This window comes from Salmo salar, chromosome 14 (genome assembly GCF_965601325.2).
Source record: "Salmo salar chromosome 14, fSalSal1, whole genome shotgun sequence".
Classification (NCBI taxonomy): Eukaryota; Metazoa; Chordata; class Actinopteri; order Salmoniformes; family Salmonidae; genus Salmo; species Salmo salar.
In genome coordinates, this window is record NC_138304.1 from 31434027 (window position 1) to 31459742 (window position 25716).

The 25716-nt window shown below is 41.7% G+C and overlaps 1 non-coding gene across 1 annotated transcript; it reads right to left on the reverse strand.

The window, feature by feature from the left end:
* Nucleotides 1-3326: 3326 nt before the first annotated feature.
* LOC106569280 (uncharacterized) lies at nucleotides 3327-7506 on the reverse strand. Its single transcript, XR_014380274.1, has 3 exons — nucleotides 7407-7506; nucleotides 3649-3966; nucleotides 3327-3464 (listed from the first exon to the last, which is right to left on the reverse strand). It is a non-coding gene; the product is annotated as an uncharacterized LOC106569280 (transcript).
* Between the last annotated feature and the right edge of the window lie 18210 nt (nucleotides 7507-25716).

Consider the following 25716-nt stretch of genomic DNA (forward strand, 5'->3'; position numbering starts at 1 on the left):
AAACTAAAATCTACAGTCATGTGTAGATATTAATCTTCAAGTGCAGTCTTTAATCTTCAAGTGTAGTTTTTGCTTAGTCCTCAAGTACTTATGACAAGCACAATATACTGTAGATAGGCATCTATAGGTTTCCTTCTTTCTTTCTGAACTGAATTCTCAGAACAAAGGAGTTGCAGTATTTATACAGAGCTCTGACCCTCAGGGAGGTTAATGTTTGAACCAGTGACTCCAGATATTAAACATTTTGGATAGACAGCGCAGGAGCAGCATTAACTGTATTGGGTGGGTTGACCTCTGGTAGAGTGTGTAGATCTGAACTGGGGTTCACTGAAGCTGCCTGCCTGCCCTGTCGTCAATATTTACTCTGGGACGAGGAGTGATTGTACAAGGTGATGTTGGAAAACATTGCAAAATCAATGAGTTGTTTTTTTGGTTTTGACCCCTCGATCGTTCATACTGTATGATGTGGGGGACAAACTAATAATGGATTGATGTTAAGTTGTGCATTGAGATTCATCCTTCGGTACATGACTTACCTAAGGGTCAGAAGTTATAGGTCAGTCATGAACTGGATATGACTTGATTCTACTCTACTTTCAAAAACCGTATGTGTTGTTCAGCCCATGTGGTGGACTTAGGGGTCATCTGCAGGGCACATAAACATGATCATCCCATCAGTTACATAACCATGCGACCATAATATGTTTGTCTGGAGAATGTCTTTTTTAATTGGTCACTTCCTGGTGTAGTATTAGTTAATCACACTTTATCTACGGTTAACACTGAACACCTCTACACCCCTCCCCCATACCTTGACACACACACACTGTCTCTGTGCCTCTATGATACCTCATGGTTTTCATCGCATGATGAAGCATGGTGACTTTGTTCAATGACTGGACTATTAGTCAGTGTCTTGAGACACCAACTGAAACTACCTTGTCATATGTGGATAGTGAAAGGTTGTTGGGTCATTCCACGAAATTAGTTCCTTTTACATCCCTTTGATATTTTAAGAAGAAACTGCACCAAAATTGCATTTAAAAAGCATGTTATATTAAATGAAGTGCCCTTTAATATAGACCACATGTAAAATTCAATAAATCAGACTTGCTAAAGTGCCAAAATTCTGTACTTTGGCATGTCCCTCTGTGACTTCTAACATGTAAACCCTGTTACCGATAGATTAACCTAAAGTATCAGACGTAAAAGAAAATGCCTGAGCGGAGGTCATACATTCTTTTTTCAGCGGAAAAGGAAGCTGGGTGGAATTAGCTGTATCCCTAAAAAATGTATGTGTCCGGTTTTTGGCAACTCCGCTAAGTCTACCCATAGATAGACAGGCTAGAATTATTTTAACAATAACATTTTTTTTTTAAGCTTGCATTCAATTGCCGCTCACTGTTGCACACACAAGCTTCCATTCATCCTTTCATAAGGGAATTTATGGCTGATTTAAGATGAAATCGTCAACCCTGTTACTTTATTTTGCACTTAGTATGCTCTTACTATCGGAATATTTTTACAGACTTATTACACTACCCAAAAGGGACTCATTTTATCGAACGACCCTGTTATTTTCCCAGTCTGATGAAATGCTGGCCCTGGTAAACACAATTGGTACATTGGAGGTGTACCCTGGATAACGTCCAGATAACCTTTATTCATGAATCAGACACATGTATTTCTCTTGCATTGTATGCTTTAGTGACACACAGTATGTATCATCTTGCAATGATTTATTGGATGCCCTTTAGTCATGTTGCAAGCCTACTCAACAACCAGCTCATGTGTTGTAGCCTCCTCAATGTTGTGCATCAAATTCACCAGCCATTGTGGGAAAAAATTCTCCTATAGGGATATAGTGAAGAGAGTATCATGGACAAAATGGTCAAAATGTGTGTTTGATCACTATAATTGAATGCACTTTTGATGTGCAGTACCAGTCAAAAGTTTGGAAACAGCAACTCATTCAACGTTTTTTCTTTAGTTGTACTATTTTCTACATTGTAGAACACACACATATGGAATCATATAGTAACCAAATAAAGTGTTAAACAAATCAAAATATAGCCACCCTTTGCCTTGATGACATCATTGCACACTCTTGGGATTCTCTCAACCAGCTTCATAAGGATTGCTAAGCGCAAACCAAATGGGATGGCGTATCGCTGCAGAATGCTGTGGTAGCCATGCTGGTTAAGTGGGCCTAGAATTCTAAATAAATCACCCCCACACCATCACACCTCCTCCTCCATGCTTCACGGTGGGAACCACACATACGGAGAGCATCCGTTCACCTACTCTGCGTCTCACAAAGACACGGCGGTTGGAACCAAACATTTTGACTCATCAGACCAAAGGACAGAATTCCACCAGTCTAATGGCATTGCTCGTGTTTCTTGGCCCAAGCACATCTCTTCTTATTATTGGTGTCCTTTAGTAGTGGTTTCTTTGCAGAAATTCAACCATGAAGGCCTGATTCATGCAGTCTCCTCTGAATAGTTGATGTTGAGATGTGTCTGTTACTTGAACTCTGTGAAGTATTTATTTGGGCTGCAATTTCCTGAGGCTGGTAACTCTAATGAACTTACCCTCTGCAGCAGAGGTAACTCTGGTAACTCTGGTCTTCCTTTCCTGTGTCAGTCCTCATGAGAGCCAGTTTCATCATAGTGCTTGATGGTTTTTGTGACTGCACTTGAAGAAACTTTCAAAGTTCTTGAACTGTTCCGGATTGACTGACCTTCTTGTCTTAAAGTAATGATGGACTGTCGTTTCTCTTTGCTTATTTGATCTGTACTTGCCATAATATGGACTTGGTCTTTTACCAAATAGGGCTATCTTCTGTATACCACCCCTACCTTGTCACAACACAACTGATTGGCTCAAACGCATTAAGGAGGAAAGAAATTCCACAAATTAACTTTTAACAGGGCAAACCTGTTAATTGAAATGCATTCCTGGTGACTTCCTCATGAAGCTAACTGAGAGAATGCCAAGAGTGTGCAAAGCTGTCATCAAGGAAAAGGGTGGCTACTTTGAAGAATCTAAAATATTAAATATCTTTATTTTTTAAACACTTTTTTGGTTACTATATGATTCCATATGTGTTATTACATAGTTTTGATGTCTTCACTATTATTATACAATGTAGAAAATAGTAAAAAAGGAAAAAAGGAAAACTCTTGATTGAGTAGGTGTGTCCAAACCTTTGACTGGTAATGTACATGTATTTTGTTTGTCCAGACCATCATGACTACAGGCGTATTATTGATACTCACTGCAGTTGGCACCTTTCTCCGTCCCCTAGCCCCTCCTTTCTTCTGTGGTGGTGGTAGCTCGTCCTTCCATCTCCTCTTCTGTGGTCGTTGTGGTGTTGGTAGCTCTTCATCTGACGATGACCAGGAGAGTCTCCTCCTTGTACGAGATGTTTGTTTCACTCTTCTGTTGATGGTTAGCTGGGGCTGAAATGTAAATACTTGCATTAAACATCAACAAAAATAAAAAGTAAGAAGATGAGTTGGGAGAACAGGCTGGGCACATACTGGTTAAATCAACGTTGTTTCCACATCATTTCAATGAAATTATGTTGAACAAAAATGGAATAGGAATAGGCGTTGAATTGACATCTGTGCCCAAGTGGGTTACCTCTACTTCCAGATGAACTAAATCCTCTTCACCATCAGCCTTTGCTCTATGTTTCCTAGGGAGTGTAAACCCTGTTGGGGTAATCTCCTCCCCAAGGTCACTTGTGGCCTGGGTGATATTTGGATATGGTACAGAGAGATTGTAGATCTCCACCTGTGCAGCACTACTCTGGTCCAGAGAACGGGACTGCCGGCTTGGCCTCCACACCTTTAGTGGAGACTCTTCCTCCTGATCATCCACCACCTCCTGCTCTATTTTCTCTTCCTCCTCATCCTTCTCCTCCTCCTCCTCTTCCTCTTCCTGGATAGGTTCTAGCTGCTGTATCGTTAGTTTTAGTAAATACAGTGGCTTGCGAAAGTATTCACACCCTCCTATTTTGTTGCCTTACAACCTGGAATTAAAATGGATTTTTTGGGGGGGTTTGTATAATTTGATTTACACATGCCTACCACTTTGAAGATGCAAAATATTTTTATATTTTGAAACAAACAAGAACTAAGACACTAAAACAGAAACTTGAGCGTCAATAACTATTCACCCCCCCAAAAAAAAAATCTATCACCACTTTTTGCAGCAATTACAGCTGCAAGTCTCTTGGGGTATGTCTCTATCAGCTTGGCACATCTAGCCACTGGGATCTTTGCCCATTCTTCAAGGCAAACTGCTCCAGCTCCTTCAAGTTGGATGGGTTCCGCTGGTGTACAGCAATCTTTAAGTCATACCACAGATTCTCAATTGGATGGAGGTCTGGGCTTTGACTAAGCCATTCCAAGACATTTAAATGTTTCCCCTTAAAACACTTGAGTGTTGCTTTAGCAGTATGCTTAGGGTGATTGTCGAACTGGTAGGTGAACCTCTGTCCCAGTCTCAAAACTCTGGAAGACTGAAAGAGGTTTCCTTCAATTTAGCACCATCCATCATTCCTTCAATTCTGACCAGTTTCCAGTCCCTGCCAATGAAAAACATCCACACAGCATGATGCTGCCACCACCATGCTTCACTGTGGGGATGGTATTCTCAGGGTGATGAGAGGTGTTGGGTTTGTGCCAGACATAGCGTTTTCCTTGATGGCAAAAAAGCTCAATTTTAGTCTCATCTGACCAGAGTACCTTCTTCCATATGTTTGGGGAGTCTCCCATATGCCTTTTGGCGAACACCAAACGTCTTTTCTTATTTTTTTCTTAATTAAGCAATGTATTTTTTCTGGCCACTCTTCCGTAAAGCCCAGCTTTGTGGAGTGTACTGCTTAATGTGGTCCTATGGACAGATACTCCAATCTCCGCAGTGGAGCTTTGCAGCTCCTTCAGGGTTATCTTTGGTGTCTTTGTTGCATCTCTGATTAATGCCCGACTTTCCTGGTCTGTGAGTTTTGGTGGGCAGCCCTCTCTTGGCAGGTTTGTTGTGGTGCCATATTCTTTCAATTTTTTAACAATGGATTTAATGGTGCTCCATGGGATGTTGAAAGTTTTTGATATTTTTTATAACCCAACCCTGATCTGTACTTCTCCACAAATGTGTTCCTGACCTATTTGGAGAGCTCTTTGGTCTTCATGGTGCCACTTGCTTAGTGGTGTTGCAGACTCTGGGGCCTTTCAGAACAGGTGTATTACATGCTGAGATCATGTGACAATTAGATTGCACACTGGTGGACTTTATTTATCTAATTATGTGACTTTTGAAGGTAATTGGTTGCACCAGATCTTATTTAGGGGCATCATAGCAAAGAGGGGTGAATACACATGCATGCACCACTTTTCAATTTTTTGGAAACAAGTCATTATTTTAATTTCCCTAATTTGGACTATTTTGTGTATGTCCATTACATGAAATCCAAATAAAAATCTATTTAAATTACAGATTGTAATGCAACAAAATTACAAACACCAAGGGGGATGAATACTTTTGCAAGGCACTGTATATCAAGTGAATCTGATTAACTTTACAGGGCTAGATAGAATACAGTTGAAGTCGGAAGTTTACATACACTTAGGTTGGAGTCATTAAAACTTGTTTTTCTACCACTCCACAAATGTCTTGTTAACAAACTATAGTTTTGGCAAGTCGGATAGGACAACTACCTTGTGCATGACACAAGTAATTTCTCCAACTATTGTTTACAGACAGATTATTTCACTGTATCACAATTCCAGTGGGTCAGAAGTTTACATACACTAAGTTGACAGTGCCTTTAAACAGCTTGGAAAATTCCAGAAAATCATGCCATGGCTTTAGAAGCCTCTGAGAGGCTAATTGACATAATTTGAGTCAAATGGAAGTGTACCAGTGGATGTATTTCAAGGCCTACCTTCAAACTCAGTGCCTCTTTGCTAAACATCTTGGCGAAATCAAAAGAAATCAGTCAAGACCTCAGAAAAATAATTGTAGACTCCACACGTCTGGTTCATCCTTGGGAGCAATTTCCAAAAGCCTGAGGGTACCACGTTCATCTGTACAAACAATAGTACGCAAGTATAAACACCATGGGACCACGCAGCCATCATACCGCTCAGGAAGGAGACGCAATCTATCTCCTAGAGATGAACATACTTTGGTGTGAAAAGTGCAAATCAATCCCAGAACAACAGCAAAGGACCTTGTGAAGATGCTGCAGGAAACAGGTACAAAGTATGTATATCCACTGTAAAACGAGTCCTATATCGACATAACCTGAAAGGCCACTCAGCAAGGAAGAAGCCACTGCTCCAAAACCGCCATAAAAAAAGCCAGACTACGGTTTGCAACTGCACATGGGGACAAAGATCGAACTTTTTTGAGAAATGTCCTCTGGTCTGATGAAACAAAGCTAGAACCTTTTGGGCATAATGACCATCGTTATGTTTGGAGGAAAAAGGGGGAGGCTTGCAAGCCGAAGAAGACCATCCCAACTGTGAAGAACGGGGGTGGCAGCATCATGTTGTGGGGGTGCTTTGCTGCAGGAGGGACTGGAGCACTTCACAAAATAGATGGTATCATGAGGCAGGAAAATGACGTGGATATATTGAAGAAACATCACAAAGCATCAGTCAGGAAGTTAAATCTTTGTCGCAAATGGGTCTTCCAAATGGACAATGACCCCAAGCATACCTCCAAAGTTGTGGCAAAATGGCTTAAGGACAACAAAGTCAAGGTATTGGAGTGGCCATCACAAAGCCCTGACCTCAATCCTATGGATAATGTGTGGGCAGAACTGAAAAAGTGTGCGTGAGCAAGGAGGCCTACAAACCTGACTCAGTTACACCAGCTCTGTCAGGAGGAATGGGCCAAAATTCACCTAACTTACTGTGGGAAGCTTGTGGAAAGCTACCCAAAACGTTTGACCCAAGTTAAACAATTTAAAGGCAATGCTACCAAATACTAATTGAGTGTATGTAAACTTCTAACCCACTGGGAATGTGATGAAAGAAATTAAAGCTGAAATAAATAATTCTCTCTACTATTATTCTGACATTTCACATTCTTAAAATAAAGTGGTGATCCTAACTGACCTAAGACAGGGATTTTTTACTAGGATTAATTGTCAGGAGTTGTGAAAAACTGAGTTTAAATGTATTTTGCTAAGGTGTATGTAAACTTCCAACTTTAACTGTATATAGAACTCTTGTATTTTTTGTGAAGACTCAGAAGCTAGCAAAATCTCAGATCATTTCAATAGCACACAACAGCACCAACCATTTTATTTTGCATACTTTCTATTCAAACTCTAGTTTTTCCAGAGACATATTTGGTTGGAGACAAAACATATACAGATTTAAACTTACATATTGCTGTTGATTCTCCATAACATCAATTATCTAAGGAATAGAGTAAGTAATTGTTGTTTTCCCTGAGAGTTAACTTCTCATTTGAAGTGAATATCAAGAACTGTTTATATGCAGTCTGGTTACACACCAGTTTGTAATTGTCTTGATTGTTCTTTAATTGAAGCCTGGGATGTCAATTGACACATTTTGCAAATATGCAGGCATGGGAAAATAAAACTAGTACCCGACTTAGCTGACCCGGTGCCCTACGATCAGAAAGCAAGTTATGATGACAACCTCTACCCAGAGTTAAACTCATCTGAAATGATGTATTTGTATATTAAAGACACAGTTGTTCCAATGTCGACAACTGTAGTATTGGTGATGTTGTAGAGAGGACTGATTGTGCAGTTTAACACTCTAAATGGTTAACCTTACATCCCCTTTATTGCTTAATCATGACCTTAGAGACATTGATTGATGGGACACACTACAAGGCCATTATAACACCATCAGTTGTTCAGTTTGATTTGCTCTTTTTTGTGTCACACTGTGGGTTCATTTGAGTGCAGTGGAGGTAGTCTTTTAACCTGATCCACCATCCTAATCTCACGAGCTCACATTCTGTTTCACTAGACGTATTAAGTCGTGTAGTGATGTATTATGTGACAAGTTAATTATTTAACCTTTATTTAACTAGGCAAGTCAGTTGAGAACAAATTCTTATTTACAATGACGGCCAACCCCGGCCAAACCCAGACAACACTGGGCCAATTGTACACCGTCCTATGGGACTCCCAATCACGGCTGGTTGTGATACAGCCTGGAATCGAACCAGGGTCTGTAGTGACACCGCTAGCACTGAGATGCAGTGCCTTAGACCGCTGCGCCACTCAGGAGCAAGTGAAGCGAAACAATAATGAGAGGGCAGCGGTCAGTCAGTTTTACCAGGCAAGTCCTTGGCCTAAACTGCAGAAAACCGTGCCTGACAGGTTATGGCAGTACAAACAGTGACACCAATCCTGGTTTGGCAGAGACAGTGTTTGCCCAAATCAAAGACATATGAGATGACAAAAACATTCTCAGTCATAAAATATGACTTGTTTCAGGAAACCAGGCGTATGTCGCACGTCACTACTTCACAGGAGGCATTGAACGTAAACATTTGTTTTATCAAAATGTGTTTTTTGACAGAAATGCCTTCACGAACATGTGACCTTTCATGTGCCTTAATAACAAACTTGTATGGCATCTGTAAATACAAATACAATTCTTAAATTAGGAGCCACGGAAAAAGTCAGGAACCTTCCCGCTAGCCATTATTGGCTGAGATAATGGATGGGCTGGAAAAGCTGAGCGATGAGTTCGGATTCGTCTGCCATGTTTTAGCATGCTTCTGTCTATAACATGAGCTGATCAGTATGTGTAGGTAATCCTTGCTAATGTGGCTTTTTTTAAAGATACAGTTGAAGTCGGAAGTTTACATACACCTTAGCCAAATACATTTTAACTCAGTTTTTCACAATTCCTGACAATTAATCCTTGTAAAAATCCCCTGTCTTAGGTCAGTTAGGATCATCTATTTATTTTAAGAATGTGAAATGTCAGAATAATAGTACAGAGAATGATTTATTTCAGCTTTAATTTCTTTCATCACATTCCCAGGGGGTCAGAAGATTACATACACTCAATTAGTATTTGGTAGCATTGCCTTTAAATTGTTTAACTTGGTTCAAAAAAATTCAGGGGTAGCCTTCCACAATCATCCCACAATAAGTGAATTCTGGCCCACTCCTCCTGACAGAACTGGTGTAACTGAGTCAGGTTTGTAGGCCTCCTTGCTCGCGCACGCTTTTTCAGTTCTGCCAACAAATATTCTATAGCATTGAGGTCAGGGATTTGTGATGGCCACTCCAATACCTTGACTTTGTTGTCCTTAAGCCATTTTGCCACAACTTTGGAAGTATGCTTGGGGTCATTGTCCATTTGGAAGACCCATTTGTGACCAAGATTTAACTTCCTGACTGATGTCTTAAGATGTTGCTTCAATATATCCACGTTGATTTCCCGCCTCATGATGCCATCTATTTTGTGAAGTGCACCAGTCCCTCCTGCAGCAAAGCACCCCCACAACATGATGCTGGCACCCCCGTGCTTGACAATTGGGATGGTGTTCTTCGGCTTGCAAGCCTCCCCCTTTTTCCTCCAAACATAACGATGGTCATTATGGCAAAACAGCTCTATTTTTGTTTCATCAGACCAGAGGACATTTCTCCAAAAAGTACAATCTTCGTCCCCATGTGCAGTTGCAAACCATAGTCTGGCTTTTTTATGACGGTTTTGGAGCAGTGGCTTCTTCCTTGCTGATTGGCCTTTCAGGTTATGTCGATATAGGACTTGTTTTAATGTAGATATAGATACTTTTGTTCCTGTTTCCTCCAGCATCTTCACAAGGTCCTTTGCTGTTGTTCTGGGATTGATTTGCATTTTTCACACCAAAGTACATTCATCTCTAGGAGATAGAATGCGTCTCCTTCCTGAGCGGTATGATGGCTGCGTGGTCCCATGGTGTTTATACTTGCGTACTATTGTTTGTACAGATGAACGTGGTACCTTCAGGCATTTGGAAATTGCTCCCAAGGTAAACCAGACTTGTGGAGGTCTGCAGTTTTTTCCTGAGGTCTTGGCTGATTTCTTTTGATTTTCCCATGATGTCAAGCAAAGAGGCACTGAGTTTGAAGGTAGACCTTGAAGTACATGTAACGGCTGTCGAAGGGAGTAGACCAAGGCGCAGTGGGTTATGTGCTCATAATTAACTTTATTACCAACACTAAACAAAACAAGAAAAACACGACAGCCAAACAATACTGTCAGGTACACGAAACACTGAAGAGAAAATAACCACCCACAAACACAATGAGAAAGAAAACCCTTCTTAAATATAGTCTCTAATCAGAGGCAACGAGATACAGCTGCCTCCAATTAGAGACCAATCCCAAACACTCCCAACCTAGAGATAGACAACCTAGAATAAACATAGAAATAGACTAACATAGAACATAACCCAAAACCCCAAAACACACAAACCAAACACCCCCTGCCACGCCCTGACCAAACTACAATAACAAATAATCCCTTTTACTGGTCAGGACATGACAGTACATCCACAGGTACACCTCCAATTGACTCAAATGATGTCAATTAGCCTATCAGAAGCTTCTAAAGCCATGACATCATTTTCTGGAATGTTCCAAGCTGTTTAAAGGCACAGTCAATTTAGTGTATGTAAACTTCTGACCCACTGGAATTGTGATACAGTGAATTGAAATAATCTGTCTGTAAACAATAGTTGGACATATTACTTGTGTCATGCACAAAGTAGATGTCCTATCCAACTTGCCAAAACTATAGTTTGTTAACAAGAAATTTGTGGAGTGGTTGAAAAACAAGTTTTAATGACTCCAACCTAAGTATATGTAAACCTCCGACTTCAACTGCATCACAAAGAAATACAAACATTTTGCTAATGCTTTCCATTTTCTGAAGGATGATTGTGCCATACTGACTCTCTCCGACTCTGAAAATGAATCAGACGATGAGGAAATCCCTGATTTAATTAAAAACATTTTCATTAAACCAGACATTGTAGTTTTCTGAAACGGCAATCAACAGGGTTGTTGTGACGGAAGAAGTTGACCGAGATTTGAAATCAGTGGAATGCCCGGTCTAAGCAGAGTATGATAGCTAAGGACATCGAGAACATTTGGATGTTTGATTGCAAATATGCGGAGTGAGTCGAAAAGAGAACACACAGAAGGCTGTTGTATAAAACACCTGTCTCCGGATGACATCTTCAAACTAAGGGCAACCATGGCATCCGTAACAGAGAGGGAGAAGCATTCATCCATGTATACGGGAAAGAAAGTCTAGCTAGCAACATTTTCAGATATTATACGTTTCTAATTTTGTCAGAAAGTCATTTTTATTGCAAGTTAAAGCGTTGTGTTAGCTAGCTAGCTAACATTACGTGTATGATCTGTGTAGTAATATTATTAGTATCTCAGAAAGCCATTTGCATTGCTAGTTATAACCTAATGTTAGCTAGCAAGCTAATATTGAACCTAGTTGGTTATCTTTAGCTACCTGCAGATTTATGCATAGTTGTAATGTTATGATTTGGGATTATGGTTTGTTGTTAAGATAGATAGCTATCTAGCTACATGTCTAAACGAAATACTCCACTATGCAAGTAACCGTTTCACTGTACCATTTACACCTTCTGTATTCTGTGTTTCTGATAAAAAACCTACATTTTATATAGTGCGTGTTTACCAGTGACAGTCATGTGAAGAACAACTTGACCTGCACCAAAGTCAAATTAGGTTATAATGTCAGGCCAATGAGACAGTGTCCAAGTTCTAAAATTCTCTGGTAGAATGCCCTGCTTTTATTTCGTCACACTCACAACCGTAAGCTATTTTCTGTAATTAGCTCACCATTATCTTGTAAATAATGAGCTCATTGTGAGTTTATTTTCCTGTTAAGACGTAGTCAGCTATGATATGGTCATTATTTGAACTTGCTAGCTTGAAATTGCTTAAAACCAAAACGTTGTTTAGAAAGTTGCTTTTAGATGCCTGATTTGCTAGATTGACATTTACTAAATACATGTTTAAACGGATGGGTTTATTGGTGTTACAATGCAACAGTTATGCTACTTTGGTCCACCAGGCTGCTGATATCATGCATTTTGTTTTGGTGTTTATACTTTATTATAACGACAACGACAAGTTTGATGTCGGACGACAATAGAATGTTCATGATTTCACTGCATGTCTGCAGGCACGTCGATAGATGTCACAATATTCTCCTTCGTCTGAAGATATCTCAAAATCACTGTCAGAAAAAGTGGACCAATACGCAGTGGATTGCGTGCTCAACATCATTTTTAATAAATTATGATGTACACGGACAAAACAATAAACACAAATGAACCGGTGACAGTTTTACAGGCTATACATAACTCTAGCAGTGTAAAATAAAACAACCCACAACCCCAAGAGAAAAACACACACCTAATATATGAATCCCAATCAGGAACAACGATATCCAGCTGTTCCTGATCGGGAGTCACAAGACTAACACAGAAACAGAACAACTAGAAACTACATACAACACACAACTTCTGCCACGTCCTGACCAAATACTAAACAACTACTCCCTCTGCTGGTCAGGACGTGACAATAGATGTACATACAGTGAGGGAAAAAAGTATTTGATCCCCTGCTGATTTTGTACATTTGTCCACTGACAAAGAAATGATCAGTCTAGAATTTTAATGGTAGGTTTATTTGAACAGTGAGAGACAGAATAACAACAACAAAAAATCCAGAAAATTGCATGTCAAAAATGTTATAAATTGATTTGCATTTTAATGAGGGAAATACGTATTTGACCCCCTCTCAATCAGAAAGATTTCTGGCTCCCAGGTGTCTTTTATACAGGTAACGAGCTGAGATTAGGAGCACATTCTTAAAGGGAGTGCTCCTAATCTCAGCTTGTTACCTGTATAAAAGACACCTGTCCACAGAAGCAATCAAACTCTCCACCATAGCCAAGACCAAAGAGCTCTCCAAGGATGTCAGGGACAAGATTGTAGACCTACACAAGGCTGGAATGGGCTACAAGACCATCGCCAAGCAGCTTGGTGAGAAGGTGACTACAGTTGGTGCGATTATTCGCAAATGGAAGAAACACAAAAGAACTGTCAATCTCCCTCGGCGTGGGGCTCCATGCAAGATCTCACCTCGTGGAGTTGCCATGATCATGAGAACGATAAGGAATCAGCCCAGAACTACACGGGAGGATCTTGTCAATGATCTCAAGGCAGCTGGGACTATAGTCACCAAGAAAACAATTGGTAACACACTACGCCGTGAAGGACTGAAATCCTGCAGCGCCCGCAAGGTCCCCCTGCCCAAGAAAGCACATATACATGCCCGTCTGAAGTTTGCCAATGAACATCTGAATGATTCAGAGGACAACTGGTTGAAGGTGTTGTGGTCAGATGAGACCAAAATGGAGCTCTTTGGCATCAACTCAACTCGCCGTGTTTGGAGGAGGAGGAATGCTGCCTATGACCCCAAGAACACCATCCCCACCGCCAAACATGGAGGTGGAAACATTATGCTTTGGGGGTGTTTTTCTGCTAACGGGACAGGACAACTTCACCGCATCAAAGGGACGATGGACGGGGCCATGTACTGTCAAATCTTGGGTGAGAGCCTCCTTCCCTCAGCCAGGGCATAGGAAAATGGGTATTCCAGCATGACAATGACCCAAAACACACGGCCAAGGCAACAAAGGAGTGGCTCAAGAAGAAGCACATTAAGGTCCTGGAGTGGCCCAGACCTTAATCCCATAGAAAATCTGTGGAGGGAGCTGAAGGTTCGAGTTGCCAAACGTCAGCCTCAAAACCTTAATGACTTGGAGAAGATCTGCAAAGAGGAGTGAGACAAAATCCCTCCTGAGTTGTGTGCAAACCTGGTGGCCAACTACAAGAAACATCTGACCTCTGTGATTGCCAACAGGGGTTTTTCCACCAAGTACTAAGTCATGTTTTGCAGAGGGGTCAAATACTTATTTCCCTCATTAAAATGCAAATCAATTTATAACATTTTTGACATGCGTTTTTCTGGATTTTGTTGTTGTTATTCTGTCTCTCACTGTTCAAATAAACCTACCATTAAAATTATAGACTGATCATTTCTTTGTCAGTGGGCAAACGTACAAAATCAGCAGGGGATCAAATACTTTTTTCCCTCACTGTAGTATAAACCAGCCTTTAGTTTGAAATCTTTGGTTGTTTAGTACACTAACGTACTCACTCTGTTTAACACATGGACTCACATGTGAATCCTTAAAGAGATGGGTGAGGCTAAGGTTTAAGAGGATGTGAACGATGCTGAATTGGTGTAAACAAAGAAGAGCTCTCCAGTAGGTGTACCAAAACATTCAAGGGCCATCTTCTCAAAGTGGCCCTTGAATACCATGTTCTAGCTCTGAGTCTCTACTTTTATCCAGTGTAAAAAACATCATTTAAAATTTTGCTACATAAGACCGAATTGAGCCGGTCGTTCCAAAATGTTCTCAGTTTGACTAAATTGGCTCAACGAAGAAAAAAAAAATCAACCATCAAATATTGCAATCTCATTATCTTGATGAACCTAAGATTATTTTTTGTTAGCATTTTCAATATCCACTCTGTCCGTGCTACCCAATTACATCTGTAGTCAGTGTTTCTAATTTGTGATACCTACAGGCATGGGGCATTATCAGCAGATATACAACTGGATTTACTACTGAGGTCGTTAGCATTTTCAACTCTCAATATAATGTTCTGATGTCCAGAAGCTGTTTTTGGTCATCGGAAATGATGGTGGTGACATTATGTACAGTGGATAGCAACAGTTTTATGGGCTCCTAACCAATTTTGCTACTTTATGTTTTTTAAGCTGATCTGAACTTTTTTTGTACATAATGTCTGCCATCATGACCAAAAACAGCTTCTGGACATCAGAACAGTGATCACTAACCTCAATTTGGATGACAATTTCTATTTAAACGAGATGGCAGCTCTGGATGTTCCGCTTACTCCGGACCAGGTCTTAATCCGTGGTACTCGAAAGAGGAAGCGACAGAGCATGAGAAGCAAACGAGCTGGCATCCTGACGAGACTACGTTGGCGAGAAAATAAACCACCTCTACCCTCCGTTCTATTGGTAAACATACAATCACTAAAGAACCAACTGGACAAGCTCTGCTCCAGACTATCCTATCAATGGGATCTGAAGAACTGTAATATTCTATGTTTCTTAGAGACGTGGTTGAACAAGGACATGGATAATATACATCTCGCTGGTTTCTCCATGCATCGTCTAGTATGGACGGCAGTCTTGGGTAAGGCAAAGGGGGGAGGGGTGTGTTTCTTAGTTAACAGCTAGTGTTTAATGTTATTAAGTAAGCCTTGAGTTTTTGCCCGCCTGAGTTAGAATACCTCATGATAAGCTGCAGACCATACTATTTACCAAGAGAGTTTTCATCTATATTTCCGTAGCCGTCTATTTACCAACACAAACTGATGCTGGCACTAAGATTGCAGTCTTTGAGCTGTCTAGGGCCATAAGCAAACACAAAAATGAACACCCAGAGGCAGCACTTCTCGTGGCAGGTGATTTTAACCTGTTGGGGCTAGGGGGCAGTATTTGCACGGCCGGATAAAAAACGTACCCGATTTAATCTGGTTACTACTCCTGCCCAGTAACTAGAATATGCATATAATTATTGGCTTTGGATAGAAAACACCCCAAAGTTTCTAAAACTGTTTGAATGGTGTCTGTGAGTATAACAGAACTCATTTGGCAGGCCAAAACCTGAGAAGATTCCTTACAGGAAGTGGCCTGTCTGACCATTTCTTGCCCTCCTTGATCATCTCTAACAAATACAGGGGATCTCTGGCATGACGTGACACTTCCTACGGCTCCCATGGGCTCTCAGAAGGCGGGAAAAAGCTGAACGATGTAATTCCATCCCCAGGCTGAAACACATTAGCGCGTTTGGCAAGTGCTCTATCAGAGGGCCATTAGACTGACGCTCGTGCATGAGGGGATAGCATGCTTTTACTTTCACTCTCTTTGAAATGAAAAACGATTTCCCGGTCAGAATATTATCGCTTTTTTACGAGAAAAATGGCATAAAAATTGATTTTAAACAGCGGTTGACATGCTTCGAAGTACGGTAATGGAATATTTAGAATTTTTTTGTCACGAAATGCGCCGTGCTCGTAACCCTTATTTACCCTTTCGGATAGTGTCTTGAACGCACGAACAAAACACCGCTATTTGGATATAACAATGGATTATTTAGGATCAAACCAACATTTGTTATTGAAGTAGAAGTCCTGGGAGTGCATTCTGACGAAGACAGCAAAGGTAATAACATTTTTCTTATAGTAAATCTGACTTTGGTGAATGCTAAACTTGCTGGGTGTCTAAATAGCTAGCCCTGTGATGCCGGGCTATCTACTGAGAATATTGCAAAATGTGCTTTCACCGAAAAGCTATTTTAAAATCGGACATATCGAGTGCATAGAGGAGTTCTGTATCTATAATTCTTAAAATAATTGTTATGTTTTTTGTGAACGTTTATCGTGAGTAATTTAGTAAATTCACCGGCAGTGTTTGGTGGAAATGCTAGTCACATGCTAGTTACATGCTAATGTAAAAAGCTGGTTTTTGATATAAATATGAACTTGATTGAACAAAACATGCATGTATTGTATAACATAATGTCCTAGGGTTGTCATCTGATGAAGATCATCAAAGGTTAGTTCTGCATTTAGCTGTGGTTTGGGTTTATGTGACATTATATGCTAGCTTGAAAAATGGGTGTCTGATTATTTCTGGCTGGGTATCAAATCAAAATCAAATCAAATGTATTTATATAGCCCTTCGTACATCAGCTGATATATCAAAGTGCTGTACAGAAACCCAGCCTAAAACCCCAAACAGCAAGCAATGCATGTGAAAGAAGCACGGTGGCTAGGAAAAACTCCCTAGGAAAAACTCCCTAGAAAGGCCAAAAACCTAGGAAGAAACCTAGAGAGGAACCAGGCTATGAGGGGTGGCCAGTCCTCTTCTGGCTGTGCAGGGTGGATATTATAACAGAACATGGTCAAGATGTTAAAATGTTCATAAATGACCAGCATGGTCAAATAATAATAAACATAGTAGTTGTCGAGGGTGCAACAAGCACGTCCGGTGAACAGGTCAGGGTTCCATAGCCGCAGGCAGAACAGTTGAAACTGGAGCAGCAGCACGGCCAGGTGGACTGGGGACAGCAAGGAGTCATCATACCAGGTAGTCCTGAGGCATGGTCCTAGGGCTCAGGTCCTCCGAGAGAAAGACAGAAAGAGAGAATTAGAGAGAGCATATTTAAATTCACACAGGACACCGGATAAGACAAGAGAAATACTCCAGATGTAACAGACTGACCCTAGCCCCCCGACACATAAACTACTGCAGCATAAATACTGGAGGCTGAGACAGGAGGGATCAGAAGACACTGTGGCCCCATCCAATGATACCCCCGGACAGGGCCAAACAGGCAGGATATAACCCCACCCACTTTGCTAAAGCACAGCCCCCACACCACTAGAGGGATGTCTCCAACCACCAACTTACCGTCCCAAGACAAGGCCGAGTATAGCCCACAACGATCTCCGCCAAGGCACAACCCAAGGGGGGGGCACCAACCCAGACAGGAAGACCACGTCAGTGACTCAACCCACTCAAGTGACGCACCCCTCCCATGGACGGCATGGAAGAACACCAGTAAGCAAGTGACTCAGCCCCTGTAAAAGGGTTAGAGGCAGAGAATCCCAGTGGAAAGAGGGGAACCGGCAAGGCAGAGACAGCAAGGGCGGTTCGTTGCTCCAGCCTTTCCGTTCACCTTCACACTCCTGGGCCAGACTATACTTAATCATAGGACCTACTGAAGAGATAAGTCTTCTGTAAAGACTTAAAGGTTGAGACTGAGTCTGCGTCTCTCACATTGGTAGGCAGACCATTCCATAAAAATGGAGCTCTATAGGAGAAAACCCTACCTCCAGCCGTTTGCTTAGAAATTCTAGGGACAATTAGGAGGCCTGCATCTTGTGACCGTAGCGTACGTGTAGGTATGTACGGCAGGACAAAATCGGAAAGATAGGTAGGAGCAAGCCCATGTAATGCTTAGTAGGTTAGCAGTAAAACCTTGAAATCAGCCCTTGCCTTAACAGGAAGCCAGTGTAGGGAGGCTGGCACTGGAGTAATATGATAATTTTTTTTGGTTCTAGTCAGGATTCTAGCAGCCGTATTTAGCACTAACTGAAGTTTGTTTAGTGCTTTATCCGGGTAGCCGGAAAGTAGAGCATTGCAGTAGTCCAGCCTAGAAGTAACAAAAGCATGGATTAATTTTTCTGCGTCATTTTTGGACAGAAAGTTTCAGATTTTTGCAATGTTACGTAGATGGAAAAAAGCTGTCCTTGAAACAGTCTTGATATGTTCTTCAAAAGAGAGATCAGAGTCCAGAGTAACGCCGAGGTCCTTCACAGTTTTATTTGAGACGACTGTACAACCATCCAGATTAATTGTCAGATTCAACAGAAGATCTCTTTGTTTCTTGGGACCGAGAACAAGCATCTCTGTTTTTTCCGAGTTTAAAAGTAGAAAGTTTGCAGCCATCCACTTCTTTATGTCTGAAACACAGGCTTCTAGCGAGGGCAATTTTGGGGCTTCACCATGTTTCATTGAAATGTACAGCTGTGTGTCGTCCGCATAGCAGTGAAATTTAACATTATGTTTTCGAATGACATCCCCAAGAGGTCAAATATATAGTGAAAACAATAGTGGTCCTAAAACGGAACCTTGAGGAACACCGAAATTTACAATTGATTTGTCAGAGGACAAACCATTCACAGAGACAAACTGATATCTTTCCGACAGATAAGATCTAAACCAGGCCAGAACTTGTCCATGTAGACCCATTTGGGTTTCCAATCTCTCCAAAAGAATGTGGTGATCGATGGTATCAAAAGCGGCACTAAGATCTAGGAGCACGAGGACAGATGCAGAGCCTCGGTCTGACGTCATTAAAAGGTCATTTACCACCTTCACAAGTGCAGTCTCAGTGCTATGATGGGGTCTAAAACCAGACTGAAGCGTTTCGTATACATTGTTTGTCTTCAGGAAGGCAGTGAGTTGCTGTGCAACAGCTTTTTCTAAAATTTTTGAGAGGAATGGAAGATTCGATATAGGCCGATAGTTTTTTTATAATTTCTGGGTCAAGATTCGGCTTTTTCAAGAGAGGCTTTATTACTGCCACTTTTAGTGAGCTTGGTACACATCCGGTGGATAGAGAGACGTTTATTATGTTCAACATAGGAGGGCCAAGCACAGGAAGCAGCTCTTTCAGTAGTTTAGTTGGAATAGGGTCCAGTATGCAGCTTGAGGGTTTGGAGGCCATGATTATTTTCATCATTGTGTCAAGAGATATAGTACTAAAACTCTTTAGTATCTCCCTTGATCCTAGGTCCTGGCAGAGTTGTGTAGACTCAGGACAATGGAGCTTTGGAGGAATACCCAGATTTAAAGAGGAGTCCGTAATTTGCTTTCTAATGATCATGATCTTTTCCTCAAAGAAGTTCATAAATGTATTACTGCTGAAGTGAAAGCCATCCTCCATTTGCGAATGCTGCTTTTTAGTTAGCTTTGCGACAGTATCAAAATGAAATTTCGGATTGTTCTTATTTTCCTCAATTAAGTTGGAAAAATAGGATGATCGAGCAGCATTGAGGGCTCTTCGATACTGCACAGTACTGTCTTTCCAAGCTAGTCGGAAGACTTCCAGTTTGTTGTGGCGCCATTTCCGTTCCAATTTTCTGGAAGCTTGCTTCAGAGCTCGTGTATTTTCTGTATACCAGGGAGCTAGTTTCTTATGACAGATGTTTTTAATTTTTAGGGGTGCAACTGCATCTAGGGTATTGCGCAAGGTTAAATTGAGTTCCTCGGTTAGGTGGTTAACTGATTTTTGTCCTCTGATGTCCTTGGGTAGGCAGAGGGAGTCTGGAAGGGCATCAAGGAATCTTTGGGTTGTCTGAGAATTTATAGCACGACTTTTAATGCTCCTTGGTTGGGGTCTGAGCAGATTATTTGTTGCGATTGCAAACGCAATAAAATGGTGGTTCGATAATCCAGGATTATGAGGAAAAACATTAAGATACACAACATTTATTCCATGGGACAAAACTAGGTCCAGAGTATGACTGTGGCAGTGAGTAGGTCCAGAGACATGTTGGACAAAACCCACTGAGTCGATGATGGCTCCGAAAGCCTTTTGGAGTGGGTCTGTGGACTTTTCCATGTGAATGTTAAAGTCACCAAAAATTAGAATATTATCTGCTATGACTACAAGATCCGATAGGAATTCAGGGAACTCAGTGAGGAACACTGCATATGGCCCAGGAGGCCTGTAAACAGTAGCTATAAAAAGTGAATGAGTAGGCTGCATAGATTTCATGACTAGAAGCTCAAAAGACGAAAACGTCATCGTTTTTTTTTTGTAAATTGAAATTTGCTATCGTAAATATTAGCAACACCTTCGCCTTTGCCGGATGCACGGGGGGTATGGTCACTAGTGTAACCAGGGGGTGAGGCCTCATTTAACACAGTAAATTCATCAGGCTTAAGCCATGTTTCAGTCAGGCCAATCACATCAAGATTATGATCAGTGATTAGTTAATTGACTATAACTGCCTTGGAAGTGAGGGATCTAACATTAAGTAACCCAATTTTGAGATGTGAGGTATCACAATCTCTTTCAATAATGGCAGGAATGGAGGAGGTCTTTATACTAGTGAGATTGCTAAAGCGAACACCGCCATTTTTAATTTTGCCCAACCTAGATCGAGGCACAGACACGCTCTCAATGGGGAAAGCTGAGCTGACTACGCTGACTGTACTAGTGGCAGACTCCACTAAGCTGGCAGGCTGGCTAACAGCCTGCTGCCTGGCCTGCACCCTATTTCATTGTGGAGCTAGAGGAGTTAGAGCCCTGTCTATGTTCGTAGATAAGATGAGAGCACCCCTCCAGCTAGGATGGAGTCCGTCACTCCTCAACAGGCCAGGCTTGGTCCTGTTTGTGGGTGAGTCCCAGAAAGAGGGCCAATTATCTACAAATTCTATCTTTTGGGAGGGGCAGAAAACAGTTTTCAACCAGCGATTGAGTTGTGAGACTCTGCTGTAGAGCTCATCACTCCTCCTAACTGGGAGGGGGCCAGAGACAATAAATCGATGCCGACACATCTTTCTAGCTGATTTACACGCTGAAGCTATGTTGCGCTTGGTGACCTCTGACTGTTTCATCCTAACATCGTTGGTGCCGACGTGGATAACAATATCTCTATATTCTCTACACTCGCCAGTTTTAGCTTTAGCCAGCACCGTCTTTAGATTAGCCTTAACGTCGGTAGCCCTGCCCCCTGGTAAACAGTGTATGATCGCTGGATGATTAGTTTTAAGTCTAATACTGCGGGTAATGGAGTCGCCAATGACTAGGGTTTTCAATTTGTCAGAGCTAATGGTGGGAGCCGTCGGCGTCTCAGACCCCACAACGGGAGGAGTAGAGACCAGAGAAGTCTCGGCCTCCGACTCCGACTCGCTTAATGGGGAGAACCGGTTGAAAGTTTCTGTCGGCTGAATAAGCGACACCGGTTGAACATTCCTACAGCGTTTCCCTCCAGAAGCCATGAGAAAGTTGTCCGGCTGCGGGGACCGTGCGAGGGGGTTTATACTAATGTTACTATCTGTACTTACTGGTGGCACAGACGCTGTTTCATCCTTTCCTACACTGAAATTGCCCTTGCTTAACAATTGCGTCTGAAGCTGGGCTTGCAGCACAGCTATCCTTGCCGTAAGGCGATCATTCTCCTGTACATTATAAGTACAACGACTGCAATTAGAAGGCATCATGTTAATGTTACTTAGCTTCGGCTGTTTGAAGTCCTGACGAACCATGTCCAGATAAGACCTCCGGGGTGAAAAAGTTGAATGAAAAAAGTTGAGTGAGGGAAAAAGTAAAAATATACGGTAATGAAAAAGTAAAAACCGTCAGGTAGCAAAGTAAGATCGGCAACAAAACGCACAGAAGCGTAAACAAGTCTGCAAGTTGTGACCGGAAACAGAATGTACTCTGCTGACATAATCTAATGTTTTGCTTTTGTTGTAAAGCCTTTTTGAAATCGGACAGTGTGGTTAGATTAACGAGAGTCTTGTCTTTAAAATGGTGTAAAATAGTCATATGTTTGAAAAATTGAAGTTTTTGCATTTTTGAGGTATTTGAATATCGCGCCACGGGATTACACTGGCTGTTGAGTAAGCGTCCCACCTAGCCCATAGAGGTTAATGCAGGGAAACTGGAATAACCAGCATGTAACCTGTGCAACTAGAGGCAACAAAACTCTTGATCACCTTTACTCCACACATAGAAAAGCATACAACTAACTCCCTCGCCTTTCCTTTGACAAATCTGACCATAACTCCATCCTCCTGATTTCTGCTTACAAGCAAAAACTCAAACAGAAATTTCCAGTGACAAGCTCAATACGGAAGTGATCTGATGAAGCAGATGGTAAAATACAGGACTGTTTCGCTAGCACTGACTGGAATATGTTCTGGGATTCATCCAATAACACTGAAGGGTTTACCACATCAGTCAGTCACAGGCTTCATTAATAAGTTAATGGACGATGTTGTCCCCAAAGTGACCATATATGCATATCCCAACCAGAAGCCATGGATTACAGGCAACATCCGCACTGAGCTAAAGGCTAGAGCTGCCGTTTTCAAGGAGCGGGACACCAATCCAGATACTTTTGCACTCTACACTGCCCTCTCCCACCTGGACAATAGTAACACCTACAGTGGCTTGTAAAAGTATTCACCCCCTTTGGCATTTTACCTATTTTGTTGCCTTTCAACCTGGAATTAAAATAGATTTTTGGGGGGTTTGTATCATTTGATTTACACAACATGCCTACCACTTTGAAGATGTCAAATAATTTGTATTGTGAAACAAACAAGAAATAAGACAAAAAAACTGAAAACTTGAGCTTGCATAATCATTCATCCCCCCAAAGTCAATACTTTGTAGATCCACCTTTTGCAGCAATTACAGCTGCAAGTATCTTGGGGTATGTCTCTATAAGCTTGGAATATCTAGCCACTGGGAATTTTGCCCATTCTTCAAGGCAAAACTCCTCTAGCTCCTTCAAGTTGGATGGGTTCCGCTGGTGTGCAGCAATCGTTAAGTCATACCACAGATTTTCAATTGGATTGAGGTCTGGGCTTTGAATAGACCATTCCAAGACATTTAAATGTTTCCCCTTAAACCACTTGAGTATTGCTTTAGCAGTATGCTTAAGGTCATTGTTCTGCTGGAAGGTGAACCTCTGTCCCAGTCTCAAATCTCTGGAAGACTGAAAGAGGTTTCCCTCAAGAATTTCCCTCTATTTAGCGCCATCCATCATTCCTTCAATTCTGAAGGAATGATGATGATTCAATTCAAGACATAGCGTTTTCTTTGATGGCCAGAAAGCTCAAATTTAGTCTCATCTGACCAGAGTACCTTCTTCCATATGTTTGGGGAGTCTCCCACATGCCTTTTGGCGAACACCAAACGTGTTTGCTTATTTTTTTATTTTCGCCAAGGGGGATGAATCATTTTGCAAGGCACTGTATGAGAATTCTGACAATTGACTACAGCTCAATATTCAACACCATAATGTCCTCCAAGCTCATCACTAAGCTCAGGTCTCTGGGACTCAACACCTCCCTCTGCAGCTGGATCCTGGACTTCCTGACGGGGTGCCCCCAGGTGGAGAGGGTAGGCAACAACACATCCACCACACTCACCCTCAACATGGGTGCGTGCTCAAGGGTGCGTGCTCAGTCCCCTCATGTACTCCCCGTTCACTCACTACTGTGTGACTGTGCACGACTCCAACGCCACAACACGACGGTGGTAGGTAGGCCTGATCACCAATGACTATGAGACAGCCTATAGGAGGAGGTCAGTGACCTGGTAGTTTGGTACCACGACAAGAAGATCTACCTCAACGTCAACATGACAAAGGAGCTGATCGTGAACTACAGGAAATGGAGGGCCGAGCATGACCCCATCCACATCGACGGGACTGTAGTGGCGTGGGTCGTGAGCTTTGAGTTCCTCTGTGTGTAAGGAATAACATGGTCCACACACATCAACACAGTCGTGAGGAAGGCACGACAATGCCTTTTCCCCCTCAGGAGGCTAAAAAGATTTGGCATGGGCCCTCAGATTCTCAAAAAGTTATACAACTGCACCATTGAGAGCATCTTGACTGGCTGCATCACCGCTTGGTATGGCAACTGCTTGGCATCCGACCGCAAGGCGCTACAGAGGGTAATGCATAGGACGTTGTATATCACTGGGGCTGAGCTCCCTGCCATCCAGGACCTATATACCAGGCGGTGTCAGAGGAAAGCCCTAATAATTGTCAAAGATTCCAGCCACCCAAGTCATAGACTGTTCTCTCTGCTACCGCACGGCAAGCGGTGCCGATGCACCAATTTTGGAACAATCAGGATCTTGAACAGCTTCTACCCCCAAGCCAATAGATTGCTAAATAGTTTGGGTAGCTATTTGGTTAATTATTTCACTATCTGCATTGACCCTTATTGCACTCTTTTGACTCATCACATACACTGTTGGCCACCGGACTATTTACATTGACACCTTCCCCCCACCCCCCTCCATTTGCTTTGAACACTGCTGCTACTCACTGTTTATTATCTATGCATAGTCACTTCACCCCAACCTACATGTACAAATTGCCTCAACAAACCTGAACCTACACACGCTGACTCGGTACCGGTATTTTTTTGTTTATTTGTTAAATATTTTCTTAACTCTTCTTGAACTGCACTGTTGGTTAAGGGCTTGTAAGTAAGCATTTCACGGTAAGGTCTACACTTGTTGTATTCGGTGCATGTGACAATTAAAGTTTGATTTGATACTGCTTATTATCTTATTATCTATCCTGTTGCCTAGTCACTTTACCCCTACCTACAGTATATGTAGCTACATACCTACCTCAATTACGTCATACTCCTGCACGTCAACTTGGTACTGGTACCTCGTGTACGTAGCCAAGTTATCTTTACTCATTCTGTATTTATTCCTTGTATTATTATTTTTCTACGCTTTCTTTTTTTGTTGCCTTCTTGGGAAAGGCCCGTAAGTAAGCATTTCACTGTTAGTCTACAGGACTAGTTACTCTCCAATATAACAGACTATTGTGCAATAAACCAGGAGAGGACATCTCATTTCGATATTTTTATGATTTACTGTAGATTAGTTGTTTTGATATGAGTAGCAATACAATTGAAATGCTCCTAACCACAGGAACGTTTAAATTGTAGCTCATGAAGGGAATTGTGTTGACTGTGTCCTTGATTCCTTACTAGAACACCACAACAGACTGGTGAACCAGGAGTGTTGAGCAAGCCAGGCCAGCTCTGTATTGACGTATCTGTTACACTGAGTGAGCCCCTGAAAAACCACACATCAACACTGGGAAAACATTTAAAAACATTGGCCCACACTCAACATTTGGGAAAAAGTGACATTCCTAGGTTTATCTGTGGAAAGTAATACAGACAGACTTTGTAAACTTGCCATTGTCAGTGACTTT